The 24,806-nt window shown below is 34.2% G+C and overlaps 1 long non-coding RNA gene across 8 annotated transcripts; it reads right to left on the bottom strand.

The window, feature by feature from the left end:
- Positions 1-16,621: 16,621 nt before the first annotated feature.
- LOC145051847 (uncharacterized) lies at positions 16,622-22,605 on the bottom strand. Of its 8 annotated transcripts, none has more exons than XR_013683845.1 (12): positions 22,248-22,605; positions 21,909-22,120; positions 21,678-21,785; positions 21,318-21,376; positions 21,112-21,185; positions 20,932-21,037; positions 19,777-19,936; positions 19,536-19,626; positions 18,861-18,950; positions 17,302-17,325; positions 17,065-17,145; positions 16,622-16,932 (listed from the first exon to the last, which is right to left on the bottom strand). It is a non-coding gene; the product is annotated as an uncharacterized LOC145051847 (long non-coding RNA). The 8 variants fall into 8 exon arrangements; XR_013683848.1 differs by having other exon boundaries at positions 18,861-18,947; XR_013683842.1 differs by having other exon boundaries at positions 17,065-17,325; positions 21,909-21,951; positions 22,033-22,120.
- Positions 22,606-24,806: the final 2,201 nt, after the last annotated feature.

The following is a 24,806-nucleotide window of genomic DNA, read 5'->3' as shown; positions in this document are numbered from 1 at the left end:
TTTGCTTTCAGTAGTACGGGCCCATACTACCTTCCACATCTATCCGTACTTTCCTCAGGAATTGCTTCGACTCCACCAGGTCCCTTTTCCCACTACTACTGCTCCCAGCACTACCTCATCCTAGGCTTACCCTAGGGGAACCTCTGACTCAACTCAAACCAGTCCTCAGCTGCTGAAGGTCTCCTTGGGATGCCAATTAGCCATCACTTGGATACCATCACATGCGACGAGGCTCAGATAATCCTTTAAGTAAAAGACTCGTCCCTACAACGGTTGGACTCAAACGAGAGTTGCGCAATAGGACCAAATCCAGCACTCTGAGATTATTCAACCCTGATCGCATGTGACGTGTCGTATCCAGCTAATGGCTAACTCCCATCACTCAGAATCCCACAATGCACGAAGCAAGCAACATTCGAACAAGGGAAAATCTAACCATAACGTACTCAAGCAATCATATCCACATAGCAAGAATCTGAACTAGCATGCAACACAAACTCGTAACTCAGGCATAACCTAAACAAGCTATCCTACTACTATCTAATCAGCACTACTATGCAGCTCAAAAGCACAAATAACAGGCACATAAGGCATCATCCCTAGATCTTTAGTCCTATTCTAGCATGCTGTTCTATCAACGGATAATCATAACATAAACTTGTATGGGTATTTTGGGGTACTTACTTGAGCTCGGCTGATTGCATGCACCACACCCCTTTTCTCTTGTCAAAGTTCTTTTCTTTCTGAATCCTTTTTGCTTTTCTAAAACTGTTTTATTCTAAAAACTTTCTTTTTTTACAAAGCTGTCTTTCATTTTTTGAAAACTTTTTATCCGACCCCTCCGTTTGAGTTCAGGCACACCCGAGAGTATGCCCGAATCCCTCAAACCAAGGCTCTGATACCAACTTGTAACATCCCAAAATTTAAGACCAAAAATTTCCTTTAATAAAACATTACTTTAAGCATAGACATCATTCCAAAACATAATTTGAGTATAAGTTTTCAAAACACATGTTCATTATCAGAGTAAACATTCCCAGGCTGGAAAATCTATGGTGTGTGTGCCATGCGATCACCCTGAGCTCTTCCCTCCGCTACCGGAAATACCTGAAACCAAAACTGAAAACCGTAAGCACGAAGCTTAGTGAGTTCCCCACCCTACCACATACCATACAATCACATAACATACATACTGTTAGGCATTTCTGGGGTGCCCGACCTACCCGGTACGGCCTTTCTGGGGTGCCGACCTACCCATACGGCCATTCTGGGGTGTCGTCCTACCCGTGTCAAGCCATTCTGGGGTGCTGACTACCCATGCGGCCATTCTGGGGTGCCGTCCTACCCGTGTCAAGCCATTCTGGGGTGCTCACTGCCCATGTCAAGCCGTTCTGGGGTGCTCACTGCCCATGTCAAGCCGTTTTGGGGTGCTGACTACCCTTCGGTCCTAACGACCGAACCTCGGGGACTATTTCACCCCCTACTACTACTACTATCACATATCATAACATAACATATTACCAGACATATCTGGGGTGTCTGAACTACCCTTTGGTCCTAACAACCGAACTCAGGGACTGCTCCCCTCCTACTACCTCTAACTCATATAACAGATCATTCTAGCATATAAACGTAACATCACATACTGTCAGACATTTCTGGGGCGTCTGATTACCCTCCGGTCCTAACAACCGAACTCTACTGATGAGTCATGGAACCCCATCCATGCTCCTACTGATAGTGAGATACGGGCCCAACCCACACTCACTCTTTCCCTAACTTGGGCCTCGCCCCTGATCAACTGCTAATGAGATGTGGAACACCATCCACACTCTGTAATTGGTGAGACACAGGACCTCGCCCACACTCACCTCCCTACCAGGCACATACAAGTATCACGCAGACAACAAGTATAAACTACCACATAAACCACTCCTTGGGCACCCGCCCTCTATCATTGGACCTTGTCCCGAATATCTTACTAGCATACTATGCCTAGGGCTAACCCCCGGGTCTTTTACTCATAACTACATGGGCCGACATTGTGGCTGTAGACCCATTCACACAAAGGGAAACTCACCTGCACTGGCTGAACTTGCTGATGATCCCACTAGTTGCTGCCCGACCACTCACTGAACTCCTGCTTTACTAGCTTCCCGAGCTATCAATATAAATGCAACACTTAGTCTAACTGACCCCCGACAGTTAACCAAGTCAATTATGGTCTAAGTCAAAGTCCTGGTCAAAGTCAACCTTTCCAGGTCAACACTACTCGCCGAGTCCACTTACTGACTCGCCGAGTTCATATACTCAGGGTCCTTCCATTCGCGACGTGACTCACCGAGTCAGTCCATGACTCGCCGAGTCCAACGATTTCCGAGTCCTGACCTGACCAACTCACTGAGTCTCCACCCGACTCGCTGATTCGAGTCTCAACTCGAAGGGTTTAGGGTTTCGCGTCCTGACTCGCCGAGTCCAAGAACTGACTCGCCGAGTACTAGGCAATCTTCATCCAACTCGCCGAGTTCATGCCCAACTTCATCTGACTCGACGAGTTATTCATCCCACTCGTCGAGTTCCTCCTCATCTTCATGCTACTCGTTGAGTCCACTCGAAGGACTCGCCGAGTCCAATCAGATCTACATACATGCAGAGGACTTTTGAGTCATGCATGGACTCCAAACTGTAGATCTACCCTTCCCAAACCTATCCCCCACGTAAAGTTGCAAACCAACTTTACGTGTAGAAATGGAGATCTAGGCAAAATACACCATAAACTAGGGTTTAAGGCCAAGAGGCTTCAAAATCGACTCAAGGGCTGATACTTTATGCTTCTCCAGACCATAACACACTTGGATCTGAAGTAGCAACTCCAGATCCGGCTTCTAACCCATAAGGGTGGCTAACCATGGCTTAAGAAGCCCCAAAACTCACAACCAAAATAGATCTAAGGGAAGGAAATGACTTAATACCTTCAATACCTCAGAAAGGCTCCACAAACTCCAGATCTGAAGCCAATCCTTGAAGCTTCACTGATTCCCCTCCATCTTCTCCCTTCAAATCACCCAAAAATGGCTTGGAAGCTTGAATGCACAACAATGGAGGCTTAGGGTTTGTTTTCTGAATGAGGGAGGCTCTAAGGAACCCTAATGGAGAGAATAAGGGGCTTAAATAGCACCCAAAGTCCCGGATTTAAGGTTTTCCTCGCACAGACCAGACTCGCCGAGTCCACTTGGCTGACTCGCCGAGTTGGTCACTTACACCTCGACCCGGATCCCGCTCGGACTCACTGAGTTCCTCCTTGGACTCGCCGAGTCGCCCCTAAAAATTAGGGTTTTCTTTCCTTTCTTGGCCTTCAAAACTTTGGGTGTTACAATATGTGATTCAAATGTGATTTTCATAAAAGTAACAAATAAATCAAATATGATTCACATGTGATTCATATGTATTTATATACAAATCACATATGATATTAAATATTATAAATAAATTATAATAAAATTACAAATCAAATCTTATTTAAATCATATAATATAATTTTACCTTATGTATTAATTTTTTCCAGTGTGTCACATACAAAGACGATGGGTTATTTCATTAAAAATTGTTTCCATAGTTTTAGCCATTACTATATCTTGATCAGTGACCACAACATTAGGGTATCTACCAAAGCAATTAACAAAACATCTCAGGAGCCATGTATAATATTATGTTGTTTCTTTAGCTAGTAAACCAACACCAATTCTTGTAGTTGATTTTATTTGCACCTTGTTTAGCACATCCACCCTTTAAAAAGTAACCATGTTGTGTGCTTTGCTTGCATTTGACGTGTTTAACTGAGTTATAATTGTCTTGTCATAATGATCCAACTTTCTTTTTGTCTTTGACATGTGCACCATACTGATTGTATTGAGCTCATGGTTGTGTTTTTAATTAATTGTTTTAATGAAAAAACGATCAATATCTTTTATGAACATTAAACCAGTCTTTGCGGTTTACCTTCTTCTCCATTCAAAGTGCCAACATTCTTCTTATATGCTTCACCGACCTTACTACATATCACATACTTATATTGTAAAACACCATTAGCTTTTTTATTCGATCTAAGTCTACAATCAAACCCTTCTTTCTTTGCATAAATGTTTTAGTACTACATTCCATTATCTAATGATTCAAACACCATATCTTTCTTTGGAAGGAATGATTCATCAACTTTTGGTATCCACTTAACTTTTTTTGTACCACAAGGAGATTTTACTTCTTTGCAACTTAATTCATCTTCATTTTCTGATACACAATATTCCGGTGAAAGTAAAATAACATTAAATTCTGAACAAATAATCAACAAGTGAAATACTTCATAACAACTAGTCTTTTTTTTTTTTAATTATTAATCATATTTTATTATATAATTTTACTGAATGTGAGTCATGGTAAAATCAAGATCAATTCAGATGTAATTCAAATTATGAAAAATATACGATTCATATATTAATAATAGTTCATGCACATGTGATTTACATATTTATCAGAAGTGATTAAAATTTTTTGAATCATATAAAACAAGCCGGTTATAATATGTAAATCACATGTGCATATCTATTAATACATTTGAATCATATTCAAATGTGATTCATATATGATTTTCATTCGAATCAAATACGAATCACACATGACTCCATGTGATTTTCATACAAACCACATATTAATCATATGTGATTAAAATGCGATTTTCATACAAATCACAGACAAATCAAAATATGAATCACATATGATTCCATGAGATTTTTTTGATTTACCTATGATTAAAATGTGATTTTCATACAAATAACAAATAAAGCAAATTTAAATGTGATTTATATGTACTTTACATAAAACTCCCATTTGATTTTTAATACCATAGGTCAATTATAATGAAATAATCAATCAATACCCATATCTTCATTCATTCTTTTAGAATCCATAATACTACTGAAATTCTCACAAATTACATTCAATAAAACAATCAGACATCCAAATGATATTGTATTTAAATATTTAAATAAAAATTAATTATTCAACAATCTGTTGTTTCGTTCATTGAACTTTTCGTAATGAATAATGAATGTAATCTACTAATTTATCTTATTTCTCTGTTTTTGTTTCAATTTATCTTAATTCATTGAATTTTTCGTAATGAATAATACATACAATCTACTAAGTAAACAGCAAAGTATAGTTTAGCTTCTTACCTTGGCATCTGCATCATATAATGGTCGAGCATTAGCTTTTTTCAAGATTTGTAGGTGCTCTCAACTGCTCCATTTAAGTTATTCTTCTATTAAATAGCCACAAAATGAGGATTTGTAAGATAATAATAATTGAAATACATAAATGTGGCAGATTATGTGAGCCTATTAACAACAACCCATGATGGCAATGTTTTTGTTAGCTAATATTAAAATAAGGTTAAAATGGAGTAAACAAACATAACACATTCAAATCATGACTAGATCCAAGATTTTGACCAATAAATGCAAAGAAATGGAAGAGAAACAAGAAACACAATAAACATGAGGCCAGATTTTATAGAAAGCAATGGATCACATACACAAATTTCAATGAAACGAAACGATCTAAACACACCAGACATGACATTATCAGATGATCAACAAGAATCAATCATTTTAGATTCACTCGGTAATGTATGTTTTACATAATTTTGGGTTGATTGCTATCTTCTCAAAGCTCCATTTAATGAGATTACAACTACATTACAAAAATAAATAAAGCACTACAATCAATAAGACTAAAATTATAACGTTTAATAAAAACCAACCTTTTTAATGCATGATTACAAGAAACCCGTAGAAATTTGTCATCATCTTCATACTTATCAAACAAAATATTGTTGCTACAATCTCATTTTTGAACTAAATGTTTAAGATGTTGATATTGTGGTGTTTTAGGGTAGCAAAAGAGAATAAAGACAATTTTTTACGTTAAAAAGGGCAATTTGGAAAAACAGATGCGTACTTACCACCATGAATTTCGAGTGTTGTAGTGTTTGCTTATTATCAGTTAAAGGTCTCCTTTTTAGGTGATTAAGATAGGCAAGAATAATAAGTTACCAAAAGAAAAATGTAGATTTTGTTAACATGTATATATATGGTGACCTGGCATTTACAATGGAAAAATGCTCCTTCATCTCCTTCTTTTTCGGAAAATAGTTGAAAGACTTGCCAAAATACATTTTATTTGTTAAAAAAACATAGCCATATTTATGTTTATAGTCTATACAAATTATCAAAATCCATCAACTTTTATATCATTTTCCCTAATTTTTTGGTATATATTTTGCCCAATTTCTATATTTTCTTCAAAATCATAACAATCCTTGTGCCTAACAGTCATATTCGTCTCTCTCTTCAACCACTACGAATTTGTATATAAAATAATAAATATGTACCATATATACACTCTCATGTATTTCTTAAACTCCTATATAAAAAATACTCCATTTAGTACGTTTTCCCGGAAATGATTTACAGTAATAAAAGCCTAGTTTCTTCACCTGAATAAAGAAAATCTATAAAATTTGAGTCGTTATCTAAGGTTTCAGTCCCTGTGTGTAACATCCGGATTTCCAGGTACCATATTTAAATTGTTTATTTTGAGTTATGAGGAGGGACTCGACGAGTTGACGCCTAGAGTCGTCGAGTAGGATCACGATTTGCTGGTTGGATTAATGAACGGACTCGACAAGTCAATGGGTGGACTCGACGAGTCCGCGTTGTAGGTGGAAACCCTAAATCCTCGGGTCTGTGCCCTATTTAAGGGGCCTTATGGTCCTCATTTGCGGCTACCAGTCCATAGAGAGAAACCTTAGTGAGCTTGAGTGTGTGGTGTGAGTAGAAGGGCTATTTTGATCCTTGTTGGTGTGGTTTTTGCAAAGAAGAAGGAGTTTCCAGCAAAAGAAAGTCAAGGGGTTGCTATTATGTGGTTTCAAGCAAGGAAACTCCATCTTTGAGGTATTAAATCGAACCCTTCTTCTGTTTTGGTGTAGAACCCTTGAATCTAGGGTTTTCTCTACCCTTTATTGGCTTGGATATGATGCTTATTATGTCCCTTTGAGTGTTAAAATCTGGATCTGGACCCTGAGAGGTCCAGAGATGTCACACCCCGACCAATGGCGGAAACGCTGGGGTTGCGACTTAAACATTTGGATCATAGTCAACAACATATAATGAAATAATAACAGAATTTATTCGACATTACATTAATCCGAAGTATGAATATGACAAAACACACTGTTTAATAGTCCAAATGCGTTATACGCGGATTTCAATTTCTTACAACATAAAAGAGACAAAAGGCTACTATAGAGCCAACAATTTATTTTCAACGTCAAACCCATCATCCTCACATGTGGTGAGAGTTCTTCTGGCCACCTTGAACATCTAGAGACACATACATTTTGAAAATACGTCAACAATAATGTTGGTGAGCTTTATAGGTTTTCTTTTGACTCCGAAGATTTTTATAATTCAAAATAATGTTTCCAAAGACTGGTAAATTATAAAGCATATTTTTCTATTCAGCCACTTTTTAAACGATAAATATTAGTCATTTTCATGACGATTTTTATTCTTTGGATCTTGTCCGTTACGAAAAGTTATGTCGTAAGGAGAAGTATATAACGTCCTAACACTCGACACTCTCGGTCCCAAATTGGGAGAATTGACTCAATCTAGATCTATACATCTTCGAGTAAAAATCTTCAATATATTAATTTGCCCATAACCGACATTATTCGTCGCTCCTCCACAAATCGCATAGGCGCAATAAACAAGCCACACAGGCACAATACAAATACATATAGAGGAATCGAGATCATTACTAACGTTTAAAAGCAGTCGTATAGTAACGAAGAAAAAAACGCTTGACGCCTGTTGCCTCATCAGACAAAGTTGTAGCTAGCAACCACAGACGGAAAATAACCATTCGTATAAATCTTTCCATAAGAATTAGATCTACACCAAAGTTCTTTATTATAAATCTATGTTGTGTACATAGATCTACAGTATATGATTCCTCCTGGTTTAACGGTTATAGAGGTAGGTGTCGATTCCAAGATCGGATCCTTACAAGCGAAAAAACACACCATCAACAAACTCTCACCTCCACCCCTTTCGATACATTCCTCCCACAAGCACACACGGGATACACAATCCGCGAAATACATGACAATAAAAATCTGCCGCTTCCAATGATCGCCAACGCGAGTCTTTATTTATGATTTTATTTTTATCTAGTGCATTTAGTTAAATATTAAATTTAACCTATCTTTCAAGTAAAGAGACGGTATTGACTCAAATAATTTCAATCTACCAACCGATAGGAAAGACGTTCCTTTAGCGTAGTCGAGCACTTCATACGTGTCGGTGTTACGTCGGTTGACCGGTTGTGGCTTTAATCGAATATTTTTGTATTTTTAATATTTACTTAATGTTGAAACATATTATTTTCGTTTGTAAGTAAAATTTAGTCTTAAAAACACAAACATATTATTTATCGACAAGATTTCGTATTATACCATAATATATAACTACTTGTTGTTTATTCTCATACTCTTGATATCATTTTATAATTCATTTGTATATTTTTATTTTATCATCTCGTTTAATTCTTTACTATCAACACTTGATGAAAAATAACCTTAATGCCCTAATATACACAAGTCATATGGTTATACCTATCATGACAAGTTAAACATGTTCATTTTTCAAAATTTTAACATAAGTTCTTAACGATACTTTTATTTGTCCCGACAAATAAGATAACACTAAATTACTCTTATCTAACTTTTTGTTTACACAAGTGCTTGTAAATAAGTCTAACATTTTATAAAATTCTTGTGTATAACCATGACTAACCACCACCCTTTTAACAAACGTCATTTGTAAAATTAGTATCTATAATAAGCATTGACTCTAACAATTTTTGCAACTAGTACTAACTGTGCATGCATGTAACTTATAAACTTTTTGCCATTTTATTACATCAAAATACTCAAGTATGTGTCTCCCCCCAAATAAGTAAAAAAATGTAAAAACGGGGCCATAAAGACTCACATTTGGAGCGTGATTCTTGAGTTTAGATGGGAGGATTTGGTGAGGTTTGTGCTTCATTCAAGACCCGGTACTTTCAACAACAGTAAACGAATCTAAATTTAGATTAACAAACTTCACAGGGGTGCTCATAACAGCAAGTATTCCAGACTTTTACTTTTTACTGTGAAATAAACTCACCTAAAACACTACAGGGGCTGTCGACAGAAACGAGTTGGGCAGTGGTGTTTCCGGCAGCTTCCTCGCCCTTTTTCTTCCTGTTCCAGTGGCTGTTATCGAGGGGAAATAGGTGTAAACAAGATCGACTAAAGGGAGGGTGTTTGGTTATCTCGAAGTGTGGTTAAACAGGGAGCAATTTTCGAGAGGCTGCTGCCTCTTTTCTCGCCGATAACAGGTCAACAAACACCTCCGGTGGAGGTGTTCCTTGGTAAACTCCGAACACAAGAGGGAAAGTAGAGAGGAAAGAAGTTTGAGGCTGATTTTTTTTTTCTGGGTTAAAGGTTCCCAATAGTGCCCTTTTTATACCCTCCTAAAAGCTGTCCACTTTCCCTTAATATGTACTTTTGGCCATTTATAGAAGCAACTACACTCTCTAATAAAGGCTTGGGGTTTTTTTTTATGGATAAGAGACTTGTGAGGGAAAGAGGACACGTGAGGTAGAGGGAGGAGGAGTGTGCTAGTCTTTTAAGGTACCCCACTTGTCCATGTTTTCATCATTAGGGTACTTCTTTGGTTTCTCATGAAAGTTAAGCTACTTCACCTCATCTACCTTTGTACTTTTGAGTTAGTCTTGAAAGTGTCACACCCCAAAACCGGAACGGCGGAAACGTTCTGGGGTGGATGACGTCATGTCAAGTATCACAACATATGCAGTATAGTAATCAAAGTACAACAATCATTGCATTAATAGTAATAGTTTTACATAGGTTACATTTCATAGAGACATCAAAGTAATACAGAAACTAATATAGATGCAGCTCGATTCTAGACTGACTTCGCAAAAGCTCCCGGGGTGTACCTGTCTATCGCTGACCTGAGAATACAAGTTATTTTGAAAGCGAGTATCAACATTTTTTATAATGCTGGTGAGTTCATAAGTATTTAGTGTCATTTGTATAAATACGCATTTTTATTCAAAATAACTTTATGTAAGATAGTAGTTTAGAATGTACAGTGTATTAGCGTCCTTTCCAGAAAATCCTATATTTTCTAAATAAAAGCAGTCTTCTACCAAGACTCGACAGACTTATGTTTTAAGAAGCAATTTTCCCCAAGATACTATCATTACCAAAATACGGTATTGACTTTAAAGAAAATATGGGAATATCACTGGTAAAAATACTAAGGGAAAAATAACATATGCCTCAGCAGTAATACTGCTGACTAAGGCAAAAGAAATCATAGACTCCAGGAGAGTATCAAATGAATGATACGCCTGGCTCAGTGTAACAAAAGGAAACACAGACTCCAGACAGTATCGAATGAACGACACAGCTAGCAAAGTCTAAAACAAGAGAATACAGACTCCAGACAGTATCAAATCAACGATACAGCTAGCGAAGTCTAAAACAAGAGAATACATACTTCAGATAGTATCAAATGAACGATACAGCTAGCAAAGTCTAAAACAAGAGAATACAGACTCCAGACAGTATCAAATGAACGATACAGTTAGCAAAGTCTAAAAAAAGGAAGATACAGACTCCAGACAGTATCAAATGAACGATACAGCTAGCAAAGTCTAAAACAAGGGAGATACAGTGATAGTTCTTGTTACCTTAAGGCCATGAATTATAAGGTAAACATGGAGATACTCGTAACCATACTGATTGACAATAGAGAACTTGACGCCCTACAAGCGTCGGAATGAATGTGACATTTATCACCCCTTGGCTTGGTCGGCCGGGGACTGTAGCTAGCAGTCAGGGTGTGGGAGTGTCAGTTCCGTATAGATCTATACACACAATGCCCGCTCTCCCTACAGGAGACTCTGATTACCAACTTGACAACGGGGAAATCCGTGTCCAGAGGATGCATCTCGTATTCTGAATTCTATTATGGGTACTGGACTAATGATATAGACTCACGAATGAACTGACTCCTTTGGAATTCTCATACTAGAAAGAGTAAATAGAATCTCCTAACTATTCCTATAATAGTTACTAGTGTCTCTGGTCTATGAACGGTGATTGGAAGGATGCCCTTGCTACCCAAGGGAAATGAGCTGGTCGATGGAAACCTTTATGTCTATACATGTATACCTGATATATAACTAATGTTTAAACGACCTTCGGACGGATAACCGATACCCACCAGACCACATCCCAACGAGTAAAAGGAAATAGGGCGAACTAGCCTTCCTAAGTCTTTTAAACATTATTTATATAACTATACAAATACAGGCATGCATTTAACGAAATAAAAGCATAGAAGAAAACTCTGACGAAAACTTTGGAAAAACTTTACACATAAGAAATTTACGACTTGATGTCAGTTTGTAAAACAAGTTTGAAAATCTTTAGAATCTTTTGAAAAACCTTTCATAACAACTTTGAAATTGATTTTTATAAAACAGATTAAGTGAAGAAAACCTTTGGAAAACCTTTAATAAGAGTTGAAAGCGAGATTGGAACATCTCAAGCTGGATAAAACAGTTATCATGTAAAAATCTATTTTGCTATACAGTTATTAATCACATGTGATTTATATAATAACTGTATTGATCAACTTGTATTCCCCCTCTATAAAAGCAGTAAAATCATTTAAAAGGTTAATTCAGGGGTATGAACTCACCTGCTGTAAGTGGATCGGATGGAGGTGCCGGTTGGGTGCTTGGTGTCAAGTGAAGACTTGAACACACTTAATGACCTAGTAACATATGAAGACATATGTTTACATACAATTAGTTTTTATAATACTAATTAAACACGTATACGCATCCTAATGTGCGAAAAACACTTTGGTCAAGTGCTAGGAGGCTATTGGGTTGAAATAAGGAAGTGTATGGCCTAGTTAGGGAGTTTACTCTTCAAGAGTAAACTCTTTATGGAGATTTCGGCCCTAAGACCATATCCCCATGAGTTTACAACCGTAAACTCATGGGTGGTGTGTTCTTGGATGTTTTAAGGTCTTATATCACTCGTAGAATTAGGCTAGGTTCAAATCTAGGGCATATGAAGGGTTTAAGGCTCCAAATGGACTATTTAAGGGAGTTCACGGCTGTAAACCTAGAGTTTATGGCCGTAAACTCTCACTTGGTTATTCCTTTCATGAATTAAGGTCTTAAATGAAAGAGTATAAAGTTCTATGCATTTTTCCAAGTCAAATGAGAAGTTAGGGCATCATTTGGCTTCATTAAGGGAGTTTACGGCCCATGGACCAATCCTTGGGGGGGTTTATGGCCGTAAAATCCTAGGTCCTTAGTTTCTTTGATGATTAAAGGCCCTACTTCATTTGTGGTTGATTCTAAACATTTACCCAAGCCATAGGAGGTGTTTAAGGGCAAATTTAACACCTTAAAAGGTGTTCACGGCTCATGAAGAGGGGTTTACGGTCCAAGAGTGTTCTTGGGCCGTAAACTCATGTTTACTCTTCAAAAGGCAAGGTTTTGGTGTTCTAATCTCATAGATGCAAGTCCACGAGTCATATCTAAGCCCTAAGAGTGATTTAGAAGGGTTTTGGGGCTTCAAAACCCCACTTATGGGTGTTTGCGGTCCAAGAGATTTCTTGGGCCGTAAACACATGATTTTGCCACTTTTGGATGTCTTAAACACGAATTTGCATGTTAAATGAGCTAAACAACAAGTTAGGGTAGATCACATACTAGTTTGGGGCTTGAAAGAGGCGTTTTTGGATCGAAGGCAACTTGTAGAGAGAGAGAGAGAGAGAGTAGAGAGAGGGTGGAAAGGTTTCAAATGGAGTCCACTCCCCCTTATATAGGGGTTGAGTTTGTGGCTCAGTGGAAATCTACCCGATACTGACGTTAAACGGGGCTTTTGGTCACACCCGATTAAATGGTCGAAATTTGACTTGGTTGAAACTAAAAATTTTTCAAGGGAATATCGAGGGTGTTTCTAATTTGTTCCAACCCTTATGAAGTCATAATAAAAGTCCTAATTTAATTAACCTAATCCAAAAGGTTAACGAACAATTTAATAAAGCGGGTTTTATTAACGGAAGAAGAGGTTAAAATGACGGGATAAATTTCGGGTTGTCACAGAAAGAAACCCCATTTAGTGTATGGTACTTGCTACATGAAGAAAAGGTGGGATTTGGTGGGTGAAAGAGCATTAACCACGCGAGAGAGAGGAGAGTAGAGTCCTAGGTGTTGACTTTGGCCTTTAATTCTTATGGCTAGTAGTATGTTGCAAATAGTGTCATACTAACCCTTACATGAGGTGTATTATGTAACTAATGAACTTCTTGGGTATGGATGAGGAAGTTTTTGAGATTTCCTAACCATATGCACACTTATGTATATTTCATGCTCCATATATTTTGTTACACTTTTGTCATAAAAATAATAAGGTTCACTTATTATTACCTAACATAATTGCATGGACTTAGATATTTTTATAAATAATGCCCTTCTACTATATGAACTTAATCGTATACATATCTTATTGATTTCATTAGCATATAACTAGTCGCATTCTAATAATGATCTATATTAAACGATTCTTGTTGTTAAAAAAATATATATACTTATTTTTATAAGAACGTCGTACATTAAGTCCTCCGTCACAATTAGTTTTGGTATTTATGCGGTAGACCTCGACCTAATTTTTACGATTGTTACAAGAGAGCCCTAACCTCCCTACTTTAAGCTATTCCATTAGAGATATGAACATAGGTTGCCATTTTAGAGGCTATTTCGCCAAAAGAAGCATATTGGACGTTGCATGAGTGTAAAGGTCAGACCTTTACGTGATTATCGAGTATGGTAAGGTCAGATCTATAGGTTAGAGAAACAGATCTGACCTCAAAAGGTCATTTGAGTGTTGCCATGGAAGGAACTCGCCGAGTCCATAAGGGGACTCGACGAGTCGAGTCGGGGTTGCCCCGTGATTCATGGTCGGTGGCAACACGTCGAGTAGAAGGTTCACTCGACGAGTCGAGTGAGACCTTAGAAGGATTCAGGGGACACGCTTGGACTCGCCGAGTCACACGAGTGCACTCGATGAGTCTGGTCAAAGTTTGACCGTTGATTACAGTTGACTTTTAGGTTTGGTCAACACTTGGACTTTTGGACCATTAGATGGGTAAAATGGCCTTTTAGCCTTCTGAGAGGACATTGGAAGGGACTAGTCTATCCTGGAGAGCCGTTATTGATTTGAGATGATTGCTTATGTGTTTAGGCGAGGCTAGGTCATTGTTACGAGGTTCAGGGATACCGAGCACGTGAGTTACTAGACAACATACGAGGTGAGTCTTTTCACTATACGTTACCTAGAGTGGTATTTATGTGTGACCGGAAGGTCTTATGTGCTAAGAAGAGTATGTGATATATGTTGATAGATGATATGTGATATGTATGTGTTATTTTATGTTATGAGCAGTATGTTATTGACCGGAATGTCAAAAAGGGTATGGACCGGAAGGTCATTACGTGTGGGACCGGAAGGTCTACCAGGGTTGGGACGGAAGTCCCCTGAGACACATGGGCCGGAAGGTCCCATAGAGCTATGGCCTTGAGTGGTGTATGTATTGTATGTGGTATTTTGGGGAACTCACTAAGCTTTTATGCTTACAGTGTTAAGTGTTATATGTTTCAGGTACTAGTGAGGATCGCGGGAAGACGCTGGCATGATCTATACACACTGGCAGAGGATTATTTTATGATCTTGGGATATGTTTTTATCATGATGACATTTGTTGAACATTAGATTTGAGAATATTGATAATTTTATGTTGTTTGAAAAATGAAAAAATTGTTTTAAATTTTTGCATCGTTACACTGTGTCCAAGTAAAGTGGTTATTTTTGGTCACCAAATATAGATGATTTCTGCAACTTATCATTTCCATGAAGGCATAATCACCCAACACAGCACCCTTATTTGTGTTCAATGGAACTAAAAGTGTACCTTTAAACTTTAACAAAAAAAACTAAATAAAAACATAAAAAACATCAAGTGTTTTATAGTGTTAAGGGTAAAAACATGTTAACACATTAATTCTCAGGGGCATATTCTATTCCTTTTATCAACCATAAGTTGTTTATCTGGTTTCCAAAACCTTGTTGCAGAGTAACGAAAATGGAACTTTTTAAAGGAATTGGAATTAAGCATAGCAATTCATCTCAGAGTAATGTAAGGGAACTTGTGGTTCACAAAATACATATTTATTCATGTCTAGGTTTGTGATGTAACAGTCCCTCTTATTGATCAATTGTAAGACTTTATAACCATATCTACAATGATAAAAATAAAAAACATTGTCAAAAGTCATGATATTCAATATTTATCATTTTCTATTTGAATTCAAACTTCATAAAAGATTTACTCATTATATTTTCTTATGTCCTTTACATCCAAGCTTAGTAGTGCCAAGGTATTTTTTCCTTGGTTTTAGCTGTTGGTCACCTTGGCCATCCAGAACCTGTTGAGAATTGGTGGTGCGAGTCTTGTACTATAAACATGAAGATGCTTCTTATGATAACAAATAATTGGCCAAAGGAAGCAACTAAAACTCTAAAGAAAGGTACTTTGGTCTGTGAGTATGGAAGGTGTACTATTACATCTACTCGATTCTTAAATATTTTATTTTATAATGGAAAATTTAATTGTGAATTGAGATATATTGATGGTTGGAATCTTCACTATTATCTAATGAACAATTAATCTTTTACAGGTTAAAAGAAAATTATGGCTTGTTAAAATGATTATTTATTTGAAAATGAAATGAAATTTATAAAACATGGGGAATATATGCATTGATAATAAACCCCTGATGACAATGTTCTTGCATTGACTTGGCTTTGATTCATCAACAAAATTCGTCAGGAGTTTCCTCATGTCTATGTGTTTCCAAAGAGGGTAATAATGTAAATTCAACAAATCCAGCGTATTATGTTCCCATATAATATTTTCATTCACAAAAGAGAACTGATTATTATTACCTCTTTATAATATAAACCACTTGTTCTTAACATTTCAACACACCAAAGACCAAACCATGTAACATTTCCCTTCCCTGATGTCCCAATTTGCTAAATAAAGTACACTTTTTTAATAAATAAAATTATTAAAAAAGTTATCTTTTGTGAAGAATTACTAGGCATACAAAATAAGTGCTAAAGGTGTTTTCCATGCAATGTTAAGAATATTTTTTGATTGATTTAACATGAAGTATGTTAATCCCATCATTTCCTGAAGACAATAAATGACCACAAGTTACAGGAACAGAGGGGTATTTCTGGAAATACACAAACAGGGTCATAGACTCATAGTTGTAGCTACCTGTACACCAACATATCATTTCCATGAAGACATAATCGCCCAACACAACATCCTTTAAACATTAACAGAATAGCTAACAAAGAACATAAAAAGCATGAAGTATTTTCCAGTGTTAAGGGTAGAAATTACATGTTAACCAAAACCAAACATGTTCAGTTTATCAAAGTACAGTGACCTAATAAGAAAAATAATAAATGTTCATTTAGCTTCTTTTTTTATCTTCCAGATTTCTAGTTGCTCTTGACTACTCCATTATTGCTCTAGTTTCTCTCAGACCATCAGATGAGATACGACTTCACTGCAATAACCAGACACCTAATTCAACATCAAATTCGGCCATGTCATCCAACAATTTCAAGTTGTCCTACATGATTGAAAATACAGTGAAAAGTTTTGTCCCACATTAAGTCAAAAAGAAACAAGAGTTTTGTCATGATGTAATCACGTACAATAAATAAATCATTATTGTGAAATTAATTTGGAAAGATCATTGGACCTTTCATATGTGTGATGTGTGCCAATCAGGTTTCCATGGGGAAAGTACCTTTGGTGTTCACTTGTATAACAAATCATCCATCTGGTTTTGGTGGACAAAAAGAAAAGGGTAGAAAAGGGTGATGGTTGTTATTTCCCTAAATTCATATGGCAAGTAATCAAAATGGCAGAAATCATAAAATGTGAACTCAAATCAAAGACCCTCATGTTATTTGAAGTGTTTAAGTCGAACACTAACTTCAATGGAGATGCAGCAGAAGATCTGTCACCAAAAGGGAAGATCTGTTACTTAATAGGAAAGCGTTATAACATGTAATCAAATAGAAAAATTTATACAACCTATGCATCTGCATCTCTTAGATGGACCTCTTATTTAAAACCTTATTTTCAAAAAAGTCGAGGTTTGGACCAAACCTTGAAAAATATGCATACCACAGGGACCATTTTTGCAGTTTTCTCTAGAGTTTAATGCCATACATGGTTACATTTTGAAAGTATAATATGCCACAATTAGTATAAGTTGACATTTTTAAACAACATTTACAAAAAAAAAAAAAAAAAAAAAAAAAAAACATGTCTTAAGAAGTTGGACTTTGAATGAATAATATTAAAAATAGAAAAAAAATAATGTTGCATATGGTTAGATTTTAAAAGTATAAAGTTTTAATTAGAAAAGGTACAGAAAGGACAATGTTTTCAAAAAAACAAAATTAGAAAATAAAAATAAAACCAATTTAGATTACAATATCTTAATTAGTTAGTTTTTGAAAGTAAAAATATATAATTGAAAATATAATGTTCCATACAGTTAAATATTAAAACCAATTAAAAGCATATTCTAATATGTTAGATTTTGAAAGTACAATAACAAAAGATAAAAGTACAATGTATCAAATACCTGATACATGTTCTTATGCAGTCGGTACAAATATTCATACTTCCAATATAATGTCTTAATAGGTTAGATTAATCAGAGTAAAAAGCTATAACTAAAAATATAATATAATCACTGCAAACAAAACAAATGAAGTTTAATTTTTCAAAGTTCAATGCATATATAGTTTATATATATAAAAAAATGCTATAAAGTGAAGGTATAATGTTATAACGCATATGGGTAAAAATAGAAAAATGTATAATGATAATGCAATAAAGAGTAACAAAAATCAGAAAGGGTAAAATTTTAAAAGTACAATATCTTAATAAAAAAGATTTTGAAAGTATAATGATAATGATATACATGAGACCATAATGCCATAATTGGTTATATTTTGAGAGTAAGAGTCTTAAAACTGAAGAAAAAAAAATAGAAGTCTAGTGTCCTATGGTAAATAATTGGATGTATAATGCTATAATTGGTAAAAAAACAAGTTTCCTGTTTCAAAATACAATGACTTGATAGAATGTATAGTGCTAATAAAGTTGGCTGGATTTTTAGAATACAATGTATTAAAAGGACAAAGTCTTGATAAGAAAAACAAATGAAAGTAAAATGTTGGATTTCGAAAGTATAATGTTATATTTAAAAGTGTAACCTTATAGATGGTTAGATCATCAAAGTACAATTAACTTTCATGTGGGAATAAAAAAATAAAAAGTAGATATTCTTAATAGGTTATTTGTCGAAAAAGTAATGCTATAACTGAAGGTATAATGGTTAAAGTCAAGTAGAATATCTTAATAGGAAGAAACTATTGAAAGTGTAAGACAAAAGTGAAGAAACCATAGCCTATCAAACAGACATTTTGTATGTATATTATTATTAAGTAATCAACAAAGTAAGGTTTGGCTTCTTACCTTGGTATCCGCATCATATTAATGGTCAGTCATTTTTAGCTTTATTCCAGATTTGTAGGTGCTCTCAACTGCTCCAGTTAAGTTACTCTTCTATCAAAAAGAGGATTTGTTAGATGATAATAATTGAAATACATAAATGTGGCAGATTATGTGAGCCTATTACAACAACCTATGATGACAATAATGTTGTTAGCTAATATTAATTAAAATAAGGTTAAAATGGAGCAAACAAACATAACACATTCAAACCATGACTAGATCCCAGTAAATGCAAAGAATTGGAAAAGAAACTAGAAACACAATAACCATCAACCCAGATTTTATACTTTATAGAAATCAACAGATCATATGCACAAAAATAGATTTCTTTTAAACAAAACCATCTAAACATACCAGACATGACAAAGATAAATAAAGCACTACACTCAATAGGACTAAAATTATAACGTTGAACAAAAACCAATCTTTTTAATGCCTGATTACAAGAAACCCATAGATATTTGTCATCATCTTCGTACTTATCAAACAAAATTTCGTTGTTCCTACAATTCTCATTTTTGAACTAAATGTTTAAGATGTTGATATTGTGGCATTTTAGGGTAGCAAAAGAGAATAAATACAGTTTTTTTGTCTTACCTTCAAAAGGGCAATTTGGAAAAACAGAAACATACTTACCACTTGTAGAATGTCATCTTTACTTTGTGCAAGGTTAAGTGAAGATGTTTACGACCGAATTCAAAACTTGAAGCCATAATTTTCTTTTAACCTGTAAAAGATTAATTGTTCATTAGATAATAGTGAAGATTCCAACCATCAATATATCTCAATTCACAATTAAATTTTCCATTATAAAATAAAATATTTAAGAATCGAGTAGATGTAATAGTACACCTTCCATACTTATAGACCAAAGTACCTTTCTTTAGAGTTTTAGTTGCTTCCTTTGGCCGTTTATTTGTTATCATAATAAGCATCTTCATGTTTATAGTACAAGACTCGCACCACCAATTCTCAACAGGTTCTGGATGGCCAAGGTGACCAACAGCTAAAACCAAGGAAAAAATACCTTGGCACTACTAAGCTTGGATGTAAAGGACATAAGAAAATATAATGAGTAAATCTTTTATGAAGTTTGAATTCAAATAGAAAATGATAAATATTGAATATCATGACTTTTGACAATGTTTTTTATTTTTATCATTGTAGATATGGTTATAAAGTCTTACAATTGATCAATAAGAGGGACTGTTACATCACAAACCTAGACATGAATAAATATGTATTTTTTGTAATTATAACAGTTGTAATATAAGTTAGAGTAGAAAATGAATTATGTTTTAAGCTAATCTCCAAACCCCGGTCAATAAGTACACCATGCATTTTCTCCCATCACTCCAACTTTCTAGCCAAAATTGATATTTTTGGACAAACTTACCCTTGATATATGTAACGTGGCCATAAGTGCTTTACTCTACAGGGACTTGATATATGTTATTCCAAAAAAAGAAAATCATGGATTTACAGTAACAAAAGCCTTTGATGAATAGCCAATCCAAGAAAGAAAGCATTAACAGAGTAACCAAAAAACAACAAAAAAAGCATGAAGTATTTTACAGTGTTAAGGGTAAAAATTACATGTTAACACTTTAATTCTTAGGGGGATCTTCTTTATCTGGTTTCCAAAACCTTTTCTTGTTGCAGACTAATGAATGGAACTTGTTAAAAGAATTGAAATTGAGAATAGCAATACATCTCAGAGTAATTGGATTAAGTTTTGAAAGTACAATAATTTAATAATAAAACCTTAGAAGTTATAATGCTATAATTGGTAACCAAAACCAAACATGTTCAGTTTTTCAAAGTACAGTGACCTAGTAAGTGAAATAATAAAATTACAATGTGTTAATAGGTTTGATTATGACAATATAAACTTTTAATGGAAGTTTTTATACCTTAGCATCTAAATAGCATTCAAATTTATGAGGCAATATGGAAAGACTTATTCCCTAGTAGACATTTTGCATATTAATATAATATTAAGTAATAGGCAAAGTACAATCTGGTTTCTTACCATGGCATCATTGTAAATGTTCATTTTTTCTTCCAGATTTCTGGTTGCTCTTGACTGATCCAGTATTGCTCTAGTTTCTCTCAGACCATCAGATGAGATGACTTCACTGCAATAATCACACACATAATTGAGAATCAATAAGCCTTACTAATTTTACTAAAATACATAAATTTATCATACCCATAATATACTTTGTTATATAATCACACAATAGGTCTCAATTCTGCCATGTCATCCCACAATTCCATGTTGTCCTACATGAATGAAAATATAGTGAAAAGTTTTGTCCCACATTAAGTAAAAAAGAATCAACAGTTTTGTCATGAAGTAATAAAGTACATTAAAGAAATCATTATCATGAAATTAATTTGGAAAGAGCATTAGACCTTTCATACATCGCCTCTTGAAAGTATCCTCATTTGATTAAGATTCAATCTCTAGAATCCTGCAGTAAGAAAGTTACAAACATAAGTCCTAATATTTCTGTAGCAATGACAATCAAAAATTATTTCAAATATGCAAATTACACCACTATTTCTAACTGAATTGAAAATACAAACAATAAATTATATTTCCCTACTTGAATTTCTAATAGCTCAATAACTTGTTTAATGTTTTATTTTGGCTTGTGATTATTTACTTCTCTCTGCATTTTCACCATCAAAACAAAGCTAAACAACTCTTTAACTTAGTTAAGACATTTCATCAAACACCTAAAGTGCACTGAAGAACAATCTACAACTAACCAATACTCTTTTGGGTTTCAAAACTATTTAAGTTTTACTGACAGCACATCACAACTTTCTTGACCAATCATCTCCGTCTGATGGATGATCTAGTTTCGATTGGGTGACCTAATTCAAAAGACCAACAAAACAAAAATTAAATGAAGGAGGAAGAGAAAGAAACCTAGAGTCGTCGTATGTGTTAATTAAGATTTAAGGCAACGATTAGGTATATTTATGTCATTAATTTACCTTTGATATAGTTCAAGAAGATCCATGGGCATAGTGTTTGATCCTTCACGTGATGATGATGCATGCTTAGAAAAAAAAACAGTTTCATGACACAAAAAAGTTACCATAAACTAAAACACGCTACCTGGAGATCAGATGAGAAAGATTGTACTCTTTTTTGTTGATCGATGGTGGACCAAAATTACATCGCAACCAGATGTCAATGAAATACACTGCATAAAAGTACAACCCAACAGCATGACGAATCCAGTAATGACAATAGACCCGAAGAATCTTTGCCTAATTGAAAATACCTAACAAAATCAGCAATACACATAATACAAGAATCAAGAACGTTACCTAAGAGACGCAGAGGGAAAGGCAGAGAATTCTTGAACGCCCGAGAATGAAAGAAAGAGGAAACACGGGCGTCGCTAGAAGAAAGGAGATACGGTGGTGTGAAAGAGTCCCCCTCCAAGTAAAACCCTCTAACATGTCTCCGGCGGTGTTTGGGGAGCCGCGGGATGATTGAAGAACGAATGAAAGAGAGAAGAATGAAAACTTACGACGATCTTGTTAATTTCTTTGAATGAAAGGGGTGTTTGGGTCTCGGAGGAGCGGAGTTACAGAGATTAGCCTCTCCGGTGGACGAGTGAAGAGTGGAAGAGCGAAGAGTGAAGAGTTGAAGAGGGAAGAAGGTGGTAATATTAAGCGCCAATACATCGACTCAACCTTTTGACTTCCCACAGTACACCGACCCTTTGACTTCCCACTTCCAACGGTTATTTTTTAAAAGCTCAACGTTTCAAAAATTAACACCTTACTGAAATTTCTTTTTATTCACCCCTAAAATTTCTTACCCTCATTATTTTTTTATTTTTTTATTTTTTGTTTATTTTTTGTTGGTTTTTTTATTATTTTTAATAAATAAATAATATTATTTTTTCCGGTTGGACTGTTCTTGTGTTTTATTTATTTATTTATTGATTTTATTATTTTTAATAAATTATTATTATTATTATTAACTATATATATACATATATATATATATATATATATATATATATATATATATATATATATATATATATATATATAGGGTTGAGATCGGTTGAGAACTCCAAGTTTCCTGAGAACCCGAGAACTAAAAGTTGAGCGTTGGATCAAAAGTATTTCGTTAAGGACATGATCGTCATCTTACCAATTTCATTTAATGTTTAATTTTTTGTGTTATATAATATATTAATTATAAATGTTTAAAAATTAACAAAATAACTCAAAATTTTGGTTTTATTTTTTTTTCTAAATAATTTTCGATTTTTTTCAAAAATGGAAATATTTTAATTTTTTTCAAAAAACATGAATTTTTCAAATGAAAAATGAATTTTTTCTTTTAAAAAAAACTCATATTTTTTTCAAAAAAAAACTGCATTTTTTCTAGAAAAAAAAACTGTATTTGTTTTTCAGAAAAAATGAACTTTTTTCAAAAAAAAAAAAAAAAAAAAAAAAAACTGCGGTTTTTATAAAACAAAAAAAAAGTACAATTTTTTTCAAAACTGCATTTTTTTAACAAAAAAATCAACGTTTTAGGTACATATATGTATATTTTTTCAAATACATATATGCATATTTCTTAAATTATAATATTCGTAAGTGAATTATAAAAAATCTCATTTTTATTAATCATTCTATAAACATAATACAAATATTTTATTTGATACAAAATAAAATATAAAAAAACCTACAAAGATTCATAGTGTTATCATTTCTCCATATCAAGATTTCCATATTTTCTTCAATTTATCATTTTTCACCTTTTCAATATTTCCAAAAATTCTTCAAAATCTACAAGAAAAAAAATGATTAATGCAAGAACCCGCACATGTATATATCATGTAAGATTCACATTTGATTATATAATATGATATTCACATGTGATATCTTTTAAGATATAAATGTGAAATTCACAAGAAAATTTTAAAAAATAATTAACAAAGAACACTTACACAAAATGCATGTGTTCATATAGACGTAATTCATATGTGATTCACTTATGATTTACATGTGAATCACATGTAATTGATATGTGATTCATTTGTGATTTACATGTGATTAGTATATGAATTACATGTGATTTACATGTGAATCACATATAATTCATATGTGATTAACTTGTGAATCACATGGAATTCATAGGTAATTCACTTGTTATTTACATGTGAATCACAAATTAATCATATGTGAATTACATGTAAATCATATGTAATTCATATGTGAATCACATGTTATTTACATGTGAATCACATATAATTCATATGTGATTCACTTGTGATTTTCATGTGAATTACATGCGACTCACATGTAATTCATATGATCCATATGTGATTCACTGTGATTTACATGCGAATTACATGTAATTCATATATGATTCACTTATGATTACATGTGAATTACATGTGATTCATATGTGAATTGCATATAATTTAAATGAGAATCACATGCAATTCATATGTATTTCACTTGTGATTTACATGTGAATCACATGTAATTCATATGTTATTTACTTGTGATTTACATGTGAATCACATGTAATTCAGATAGATGAGATATATATCATCCGTCTATTTGACTATTTATGCAAAAAAAATAATCAGTTTTGGTACACTTATAGTTACATGAACTGAAGGTGGATTCGTGGATATACAGAGACTGTATCCTAAAACACAAATAAAAAAGGGCAATGTCGGAACATATTCTTGAGGATTTACATCCGGTATTAAAAAAAGAGTTTGTAGAATCACTCACTATATGCAGTCTTTACTTTAAAGCTCCAGCCTCCAACATACACTCACCAAACCATGAATCAGGTGGAACAGAATATCATTAGAATATATATTTTTAACTTTAATTAGTTATGTA

Source organism: Lactuca serriola, chromosome 5, assembly GCF_051521515.1.
Source record: "Lactuca serriola cultivar US96UC23 chromosome 5, Lser_US96UC23_V15, whole genome shotgun sequence".
Classification (NCBI taxonomy): Eukaryota; Viridiplantae; Streptophyta; class Magnoliopsida; order Asterales; family Asteraceae; genus Lactuca; species Lactuca serriola.
This window is presented reverse-complemented; position numbering and strand designations above follow the sequence as displayed.